Genomic DNA, 10,751 nt, shown 5'->3' with positions numbered 1-10,751 from the left:
GCTCTTTTGGCAATTGCAGTACATCGCTGATTTATGCTTAATCTGTGGTCTGCCAGGACACCCAGATCCATCTCCCAAATAATATTGCTGAGCCAATAATAGTATCCAACTGGACCACCTTCAAAAATTGGGCCCTGTTCTGCCATAGTTCTTCCTTAATGAGTGTCTTCAGTTATGGGGAAAAGTAAGGCCCTCAGGCTTTCCACTGTAGGCTGCCATGGGCTTAACCCTCTTCCCTCTCTTATTTAACATCTACATAAAACTACTGAGAGAGGTCCTCTGCTGATAATACTCAGCTGTATATCTCTACCCAGGGTGAACAGGAAATGCAGCTAAAATTCGGTCCCTATTCCTAGGAGGTATTAGGGTCTGGATTGGGAGAAACAGGCAAGGCTCAGTAGTGTACTGGAGCCGATTCATATCGGCTTGCAAGAGCCAATTGTTAAATTTTGGGGAATTTTGTAAGCTAGTTGACAGCAGAGCTGAGCTACAACCTCTAGAGCAGGGTTCCTCAACCTCAGCAACTTTAAGATGGGTGGACTTCAACTCCCAGAATCCCCAGCCCGCCATGCTGGCTGGGGATTCTGGGAGTTGAAGTCCACCCATCTTAAAGTTGCTGAGGATGAGGAACCCTGCTCTGGAGCATCAATCGGCTATTCTGTGCTAGTGGTGTGCCGCAGCAGTGGCAATGGAGCCAACAGAGCTGGTTCTTACACATTTACCAGCACAGCATTGCTTAGGCTCAATCCCCTAAGATGTTTGAGGGTGCAGAAACTGACTGATTCCAGTAGAATTCTATCTTTGGTCCTGGACAGGAGCGGGCTCCCCTGTGTAGAACAGATCCACAACCTGGGGGTCCTCTTGGACTCACAACTGCTCCAAAAGCAGATGGAGGCCATGCCCAAGACCACTTTGCACAGCGCCATCTTGTACACTTGTTGCAGCCATTCTGGGATTGGGAAGATCTCCTGATGGTTGCTCCTGCCTTTTGTCTCCCCCTCCCCCCAATTTGTTCTACACAGCATTGGCTTTCAGACCACTCAGAAACTACAGCTGATCCAGAACACAGAGGTTTGAGTAGTAATGGGCTTGAATTGCTTTGCTTATGTATCTCCTATTTTAGGACCTGCAATAATTGCCATTTGGCTCTCTGGTGCATTTCAAGGTGCTGATTGTTACCTTTTAAGCCTCTTATGGCTCATGACCTGGGTATCTGTAATATTGCCTTCTCTACGTGGAATCTGCTATCTGGTGAGTTCCATCAGAGATGGCTTACCTTGGGTCCCAGCCCCTAGGAAATGTTGTCATTGGGGCCCTGAAGGCAAACTTTCATTGTTGCAACCCCCTCCACTATTGAAATAGCTTACCCTTGAAGGTAAGGTGGTCCTATTCCTGTTGTTATTCTGAAGACAATCAAGACATGGCTTTTTTGGAGTGCCTTTGGAGATGGTTACTTGAATTACTCCCCTTGAACTGGCTCCATATAGATGTTGGGAACTGTGATGGGTTTTATGGTTGTGGATTATGATTTGCTTTGTCATGTGTTTAGTATTGTTGTTTTTAGTCCTCATTGTAGTTTAACCCAAATACTGTAATGAGGAGTGTAAGCTGCTCAGAGTCATTTCTGATTGGAGCGGCATATAAACTTTAGTAAATAAATAAATGCATACATACACATATCTACACCCACCCACAGATATACTGATTATGCCACAGTGATAATCTGTCACCAAAAATATTTTTGTTGCTATGTTTCAGTAGTACCAAAGGTTTATAGGATCAGGTAGAACCTTCTTAGCTACCTGGGTTACATGATCCCCATAGAATAAATGCCTATTCTTTAAAGTTTTAAAGAATAAGCACCCATGTTTTATTGAATATATTTTGAGAAATAATATGTTAGCATGGAAGGTGCCTGAAGCAGCTACACAGTCAGTTCTGATCACATCTTGGTGTGTTGCTTTTAGCTATTTCAGGGAGCATCTGAAATCCCAGGGGGAAAATAATTTTATCTCATACCACTAGAACCTGAGGACAAGCAAGGAATGTTATTTCCAGTCTAAGACAACCAAAAGGAAGAACTTCTTTATAAGAAGTCCACCAGGGCAACAGTGCAAGGTGGATAACAAAAAAAAACAACAACCCAAAAAACAAAATAAAACAATAAATCGTAGGGCTCAAAAAAAACCCTTTCTCCTCCTTTCTAAATCTGTCACCCCTTTAACAGTCAGATAATTTGGGGAGGCCATTTCAGCAATTTTCAGAGGAGCTACAATGCTTTAAAATGTTCTGAGAGCTTTCATTGATGATCCTCACTTATTTTATGCTATTGTACAGTACAACTCCTTTTAGTGGACACCAGCTGGCAGTCATTGGTTTTTTCCCCCATAATACTTCATACAGAGCATTATTCCAGAGCATTCTGGGAGAAAATGGTAGCTAGCTAGTTTTAGGTAAGTCACTCTGAAATGCTGTCTGTCTGACAAAACAAGAAATCGAAGACAATCTAATGTTAGCTTTTTTGAAAGGTTAAGGAAGTCTAATAATGGAAAGAGAACAGAGTAATGCTTCCTCCAGGTAGCATCCACTATGACAGAACAGACCTCCACATGGAAAACAGGATTCTTATTCTTACTTATATGTTCCTACAAAGTCTGCCCTATAGAGTATGCAAGGACCTGGAAGGGCAAAGGGGAAATGGAACCCATTCACCAATGGGGTCTATTCTTTTGCAAGAAAAACACATATTTTAATAGTGTTTTGGATCTTTGAATCCCCTCTCTTTAGAAGCTTAACGAACATCATCCTTACTCAGTTTGCGTTGATCCATCACCGTTTTCTCCCTCTCCCTCACCCTCTTCCTCTTCTTCTTCCTGATCAATGCAGTTCTTGTCTTTGTTTTCTATATCTCCATACTTGTGACTGATACTGAATATTTAGAATTTGTTGGTAGTGCTCTTGTAAGGTGGAATTTAATTCCCAAAAGTAAGTGAGTGGGTGCTAAGTAGCAATGGTAATAATAACAATAATGCCATATGCACAATAATTTTATAAATAACAACTGTAGTGTATATTCTTAAGAAGGGGGCAGAGTTAATGGTTTGTGTGACATCTAAGTAATGTGGCTGTCTTTACAAAAGTCAAGTTCTAAAAAGCAGGAAAAGGAGAGTGAGTAATATCCTTTTTAATCTGTATACTGTTTTGTCGCACAAGTTAAATGTTTATTCTATATTTCTACATTCACAATAACAATTGTGTTGGTTGAAATGGGATATTCTTATTATATATTTTTTTAGAAAACATTTAATCTAATAAGAAATAGTTGTAATAAGTACAAGGGCCTGTTTTGATAAATGTTATTTTTGTGCAAAAAGGCATCTTGCAGATTAACTTAAAATGGTGGGGATAATCTTGGCAAATAGCCTACAATATGCCACTTCCTTTCACAATGAATATTTTTCTCATATATATATATATATATATTATTTTTATATCATTTGTATAATTGAATGGGGGGGATGGTAAGAATTTTACAGGGATGCTTTTTATGCGCAAAACATATGAATGGATGAAATATTGAGATAATTAAATTTAAAGGTATGAAGATAACTCACAAAGTGTCATGATTTTCCATAGCCAATCAGATGTGATGATGATCTGCTGATATCGCTGACGGTAAACAAGGACAATTGGGTAGTAGTCCCAAATCAGTCACATGGGTCATCCTAACTAGGGATCGTATAGTAAATACAATAGCATCACAAGGCTACATTGTCAAATTTGGTTAAGGCTTGCTAATAATAAAGCTACCTCAGAGTCAGGTCAGTGTTCCCAAACAGGTAAGCATATCATTTTTAAAGTGCTTTTAAGCTCTACCAAAACAAAAAACAAAAAAAAGTTGATATGCAAACCAGCAGGTTTGCATATGCCTCAGTGGAGATGTTGAATACCCTACAATTAAATTAAATTAAACATTAAATGTTTAAAGCCCAGCACTATCACGCCTCTATCAAAATCTCTAAAAACCACACAGGTTCCCCATAGCTGCAAATTCACACAGACACGTATGGCTGTTAATTTAGGAAAATGCTCTATCCTCCTCTATTATAAAAGCTATGAGGGCGATAAGAAAAAAGATCACCCTGTGATAAAGTTTCTGTTCTCTGTGGTTCAATAGTCTTGCAGGCGAGAGGAACTCATGAGCCTTGTCCAAAATCTCCCAAATCACCAGGGACAGGGGTAGGATATGCGCGTACAAGGACGAAGAGAGACTGTATTCACTAATTATACAAACTGAAAAGATTTTAGTTCAGTGCAAGATGACCCTTGTGATACGTTAATCTGTGTTTTTTCCCCTGCTTGGTGCTGCCTGAAGCTTCCTCCCCCTTGCCCCCCACCTTCCAACTGTATGACAATAAAAGTTGTGGCAACAAAGGGAACAAAATGGGGGCTGAAGCAGCCATGTAGCTTGAACACATGGCAGGCTCTTCCTGAACCCCTTCCCATCTTGCAGTTGGCCTTTTGTGGGTTGAGATTTGGTATCCTGAAGTCAATAGGCAAAATCCAGGCATCTTAGCAACTTAGTATGACACTCCGGCTCCCCTCTTTTTGCATTCATGAATAGTCAGTGAGCAGTAGACAAAATAGAGCTAATCTTTTTTGACAGAATTGTTCCATTTTAAAGGGAAGGCTTTGAGAAGATCAGGCAGGCATTTGCAGGGGACGAGGGGAACAAAGGGGACCAGCGCCTTGGCTGCTGTTCTTATTGTTCTACAAAGGCACAATTACCCTCCCTGCTTTTCTTCGGAAGAAAGAAGTCTATTTGATCAGATTTGAGAAAATATATTGGGGGTGGGGGGAGCAAAAAGCTCACAAAAGTCGGAGAAAGTGTGGCAAGAAAATCTTTCAAGTTATTTTTGGAAGCATTATTTATTTATTACACTTATACGCCGCCCAAGAATCCAAGTTCTCTGGGCACGCCACAAATAAATCCAGAGCCTCAATTGCTAAACAATAAGCAATCGTTTAAAAATGGCAAGGTTTCTTTGAAAAGCCATTCTGTCTTCCAGTCAGACTATTATGCCTTGCAGAAGTGACAGGGATAGTTGAACTAGGGGCTGGATTTCTTCTGCACGAGCATAATAAAAACATCCTTCTGGTTTTTCTCAGCTGCTTCTTGTTCCTATTTTTCTTTTGGGGTCAACATCTGTTTTTCAAGGAGAAATTTCGCATCCTTTTACAAGCTGACTGAGACAGAGTGAGAGAGGTTTTTATACAGTACCACCTTCATGCGAGCGTTCTTCTCCTCGAGGTAATGGGGAAGGAGGAAAGAGACAGAGAGCCCTGACCAATGCATGGGCAAAGCCCCAGAAGTTAGCAACGTGGCCCATGCAGCTGCAAGAGTGCATTTCAAATTCAGTTTACTCCTAGGACGAGGGCTAATCCTGCCCCCGTAATTCCCTGCAGCCAAAGTCTGCCCCCTCCCTGAGTGACAGTGCAATGCAAAGACACTACCACGCTTATCTTGCCTTACCAGATGGCCGACTTGGATCAATGCACACATGCCACGATCAATGGGAGCGATAAAGAATTAGGAAAACAGTGGTACATGCTCCCAGAAAGCTTGTACACTGCATAATTATTTTATGATTCTACACATGGCTATATGTGATACTGAAGTCGAGAAGGAAAGGATAATTAGAGAGCTGGGAAGAATTTTCGTTCTGCACGCCATGTTGTCAGCAGTTTTTGCTCAGTTAAATTCAATTCTTTTTCCAGCTTGATTTGAGTTGTGTATGTGTGGGTATACATCAATATTTAGCATGCTCCCCACCCCCACCCTCCCCAACCCACACACAGGCACACAGAGACATTTTTCCCCAAATTTTATTTTGAGGAAATTCTCAAAACAGATCCTCAGGAGGGTTTGTTTTTGCTTTAAAGGCACAAGCGACTGTGTGTGCATCTGTGTGTGTGTGAATGTATACGCAACATGTCCTAAAACAGAGCAGCTAAACTGCTTGCCAGAGGTTCTGCTTCAGATGAGACTGAATTTATTGATGCACAAGGAAATCTGTTCTGAAGTGATCCAATCTGGGCTTTTTGGACTTACATGCAGATAGGAACTAAACTATCAGCTGGATGATGAACTTTGCTACCTATTTCAGTGCACTTCTCACAAAACATTTTGTGAAAAAATATTGCTAGAAAAAATGTATTCTGACAGTAGGCAAATGTGTTTCAGAACAAATCTGTCGTGTGTAAATGGAACAGGATTTGGCATATTATTCTGTTTGTCCTTTCAGTGCTATTTAAAAAAAACTGGAAAATCCACATTCATAATTATATGCAACATTCCCTGAATTTTGTATATAATTTTTTGTAGGATATACAGTTTTCTATACAACTTTCCTTAATACATATATTTCATAGTATATTTTAAAAATCTAAAATATATTTTAACATATACACTATACACTTCATAGACACAGACACACCTACATACATACACATATACACACATATATACACTTCCAAAATTCCCCTTGGAACTCATATTTTCTTAATATGCTATACTGTGCTCTCTGGATTGTTGATTTTTTAAAGAGGACAGTGATGGTCACTGGCAAATGTTGTGTCATTTCATTCCTATTAAAATCTATGGCAGAGCCCTTTTGAATCCCTATTTCATGGAAGATTCGTGTGTGTGTGTGTGTGTGTGTGAGAGAGAGAGAGAGAGAGAGAGAGAAATGTCAGTATCAACAGTTTACAGCAGCCTTTTCCATCCTCACTCCTTCCAAAATATCAATTTCCATAAACTCCATAGCCAGGTCAAGTTGTTGGAATTCTAGGTGTTGAACTCTAGAAGTACCAGGTTGTCTTACTAAACAGTGTAATGAAAACAGATCCAAAGAATTTTTATTTTTCTGTTTCCTGGGGCCGGGGGAGTATGTGGCACAAGAAAAGGAATAATGGAGCTGGGAAGAAAAAGGCTGGAGGCAGTAGTCACTTCCAGTAGATAGATGATAAAATTTATAACATCTATAAAATGTATAAGCTTAAAAGATATTTTTAAACCTCCCTCTGCCATTGCAATATACCTTATTTTAACCAAAATACAATATCCCTCCTTTATCAGAACACACACACACACACACACACACATATTCCCAAAGGAAAAGTTTTGAGGGAAGGAAAAATTAACACAGAAAAAAATGGCTCCATATGAGCAGATACAGCACAGTTGCTAGGAGACCGAAATACAATCCAGTTCATCCCTTACTTGAATTTTACCTTCCTTAGATAAACTTAGGCAGGAGTCAGCAACTTCTTTCTGGAAACAGATATCATCAGTGTCTCAAAAGCCCTTTTCAAATCATTCAAATCTCTAAAATCTTGTGTTAAATCACCAAAAATCTCAAGAGATTTCAGTGAGAACTGCAGCATTCTCGTGAGATTTCTGCAATGGGGGTGGGAGGGGGGATTATTTTCTTTCAGTCCCAAACTTTATCCTCAGATATCAGAATGACAATAACAACCTATGTCTAAATGTCTACACATTTTTAATATGGTTTCTAGGACTTAAATAGAAAACAAACAAGAATCATTAAATGTTCAATGTAATGCATAAATATTTAAATGGTGCTTAATGACTGAAGAGCACGTGTTTTCTCACTAGACTTTTTTTTTAAAAAAAATCTATATTTAGTAATTATTCTTTTGTTCCATCTTATTTTCTTTTGTGCTCTATCATTTTAACAATTAAAAAATATTCATGTTAAAAAAAAAAACAAATCATAACAGCCTAGAACTAGGATTTGTAGGAAGGACTGCAATGAAATAATGTATAGAAAGAAGGTTTTTTTATATTCTGAATTCAAGGGAAGAAACTATTATAGACTGCAACAAGAGGGCAAGAGAGAGAAATTTAGCCAATGTTGAAATGATGGGCCCTGAAGAGAATACATCCTTTACTCAGCATTAAAAAGGCCTTGTAACCTAATTTCTGGGTGAGACACTGGTTTTCCTTCTTGCACTCTATGAAGCATTTATTCAAGAAGACAAGATTTTCCAGCCTACCTCTTCACTGCCAAAATCACATTTCCAAGACAGTGGAAAAAAGGAAGGCAAGAACATTGTTTAAGAAAGATTTATAATCCCACCACTAATTTCTTTAATACAGGTAATTGCCTAAAGCCCCCAACATTCTTTGGTACAACCCTGCAGGCTTCAGGTTGGCCAACCCCGTCCTTTGTCACAGAGACATTTTAAGATGACAGTAGAATGTTATTAAATACATAAATGGAGAGTAACTATTTTAACTGTATTACATTTTAATTCATTTATGGGTAAATGACATCAGGTTTAGAGTTTGTGCTGGCCCCATTCCTGACTTTTTGGAGTATATCTCAATCATGCTACTCAAATGTTTTGAGAAAAAGTTTTGCATTGCTGTTGAGAGCCCATGAGATCATTTCATATATGTCTGGTCTATTCATTAATCTATCCGCTAGCTGGCTAGTCTTATCAACAAAATAATTAGCCTGGATACTAGATTCAGGACACATTATAATTGCTAAGATAGGAAAAAACAAATCTTGATTTATGTCTTTCAAAAGCATATCTTGTTGCCAGAGGTAGGTGGCTTGTTGTGCATCCCCAAGGATCTTGTCCTGGCATCATTAACATGCATTTCTCCTATTCTTGAGTCAGTAAAAAAATATGTCAACATAGATAGCACTGCCCCATGGCCAAATTTTACTAGGCCTCAGCAAAGAAGCCAGGGAGTGCTAGTCTCTTTGGATTTCAGAGCAATGATCAAGGAATTCCCTAGCTTCAATTCCCCACTCATTCAGCATTACCAACAAACAGGAAAAATAACCACTAACAGCTTTTCATAATGTGTGGTGGGATGGCGATAGGCACTCTGGGCAATTCCACCACCCACCCGACAGACAGACAAATAGACATAGACAGATGGACAGACAGATGGATTTGCCTTGGGGCTATAGGATTATCAATGTCCTGGGAAACCATAGAGATGAAAGGGACCTTGGAAGTCATTTGTCAAGAACAGGTCTTATCAAACTAATCTTATTACATTTTTTTTACTAGGTAACTTCCATTATAGATTGTGGGAATGCTGTAGACATAATGCACCCACCACATGACATTCTGATTCACCAGATAGTTGAACATGAACTGGATGGTGTGACTATTAAGTGGATCCACAGCTGGCTTTAAAGCTGTATTCACAAACTGATTAACAACAGCTTCCCGTTAAACTGAAGTAAGAGATCAAAGATGATGCTACTTTTCTCAGTCCTGGGCCTGGAACTGTTCAACATTTTCATTAATGACTTGGATAAAATGCTAGAGAGAATGACATAGAACTAGGTGGAATAGTTAATACTAACCTTGGCAGCCTTAAGATATACAGTATATGGACATCAACTCCCAGAATTCACCAGCCAGTCATGCTGGCTGGGGAATCCTGGGAGTTGAAGTCCACACATGTTAAAGTTGCCAAGGCTGAGAAACACTGCTCTAGAAAATGGTAACAACATTCAAAATAATGATGCTCATGATAGAGAGGTAGGCTGAAAAATAATAGAATCAAATGTATTAGAGACGAATGTAATGTGCTTCATTAAACAAATAAATAAATCAAATGTAGAGATACAGAATGGAGATACCTACTTCACAATAGCTTATATGAGAAGATTATTGGAATTATAACTAATCACAACTGAGGATGAGCCAGCATTGTGATGTGGTTGCTAAAACAGGAAAGGCCATTTTAGATTGTATCAGTAGAAGTATAATTTCCAAATCACGGGAAATCATCTTTCTACTCTATTCTGCTTTGGTCAGACCCCACTTGATTACTGTGCCAGTACTACTGAGGAAGTATGTGATAATGTTCTTCAAGTACCTGAATGGGTGTCAATCAGAAGAAGGCTGATATCTGTTTAGTATCACCTCAGGATATAACACTAGAAAAATAGAATTTTTTTTACAAGAAGGCGGATTTCAGATGAATGTTAGGAAAAGCTTCCCACTAAGAAGAGCATTTCTAAGGTGGAAACAATTTCCCAGAGAGATGGTGGCCTCCCCTTCACAGGAGGTATTCAAGGAGAGATTGGGCAGCCAATTATGAGGGATACTTTATTTTCAATTCCTGCACTAAGCAGAGGGTTAGAGAAGATGATCTCATCAGCCCCTTACAACTCTTTGATTCTGTATACTACACTGGGCTGGGTAGTAGCCATACTGGATAGAGTCAGTTTGATGTAGTAATTAAAGCATCAGACTGGAAACCAGGAGGCTGGGAGTTCTAGTCCTGCCTAGGCACAAAGCCAGCTGGGCCAGTCGCTCTCTCTCAGCCCTAGGAAGGAACCAATGGCAAACCACTTCTGAAAAACCTTGCCAAGAAAACTGCAGGGACTTGTCCAGGCAGTCTCCGAGAATCAGAGATGATTGAACGGATTTAAAAAAAAAAGCATTTTGTATTATCAGATATGCTGGTCCATGATTGGCAAAACCAGCAGAGGCAATTGACGAGGCATCAGAATACTACTTCCCCAAGCAGTATTGAGAGAATGAAAAAGTGACGCCAATAGTACTGAGAATGGTGATTTTCTCTCTGTTCAGAAGAAACTGTTGTTACACTAAAAACATTTCAATCCCAGCAGAGAAATAGAGAAATAATTCTTCAATATCTCCCAGAACAAGGCTTTGATTTGAAATAC

Source organism: Python bivittatus, unplaced genomic scaffold (assembly GCF_059951505.1).
Source record: "Python bivittatus isolate LINGU-HERP-01145 unplaced genomic scaffold, Pbiv_v1 ctg000580_np1212, whole genome shotgun sequence".
Lineage (NCBI taxonomy): Eukaryota > Metazoa > Chordata > Lepidosauria > Squamata > Pythonidae > Python > Python bivittatus.
This window is presented reverse-complemented; position numbering follows the sequence as displayed.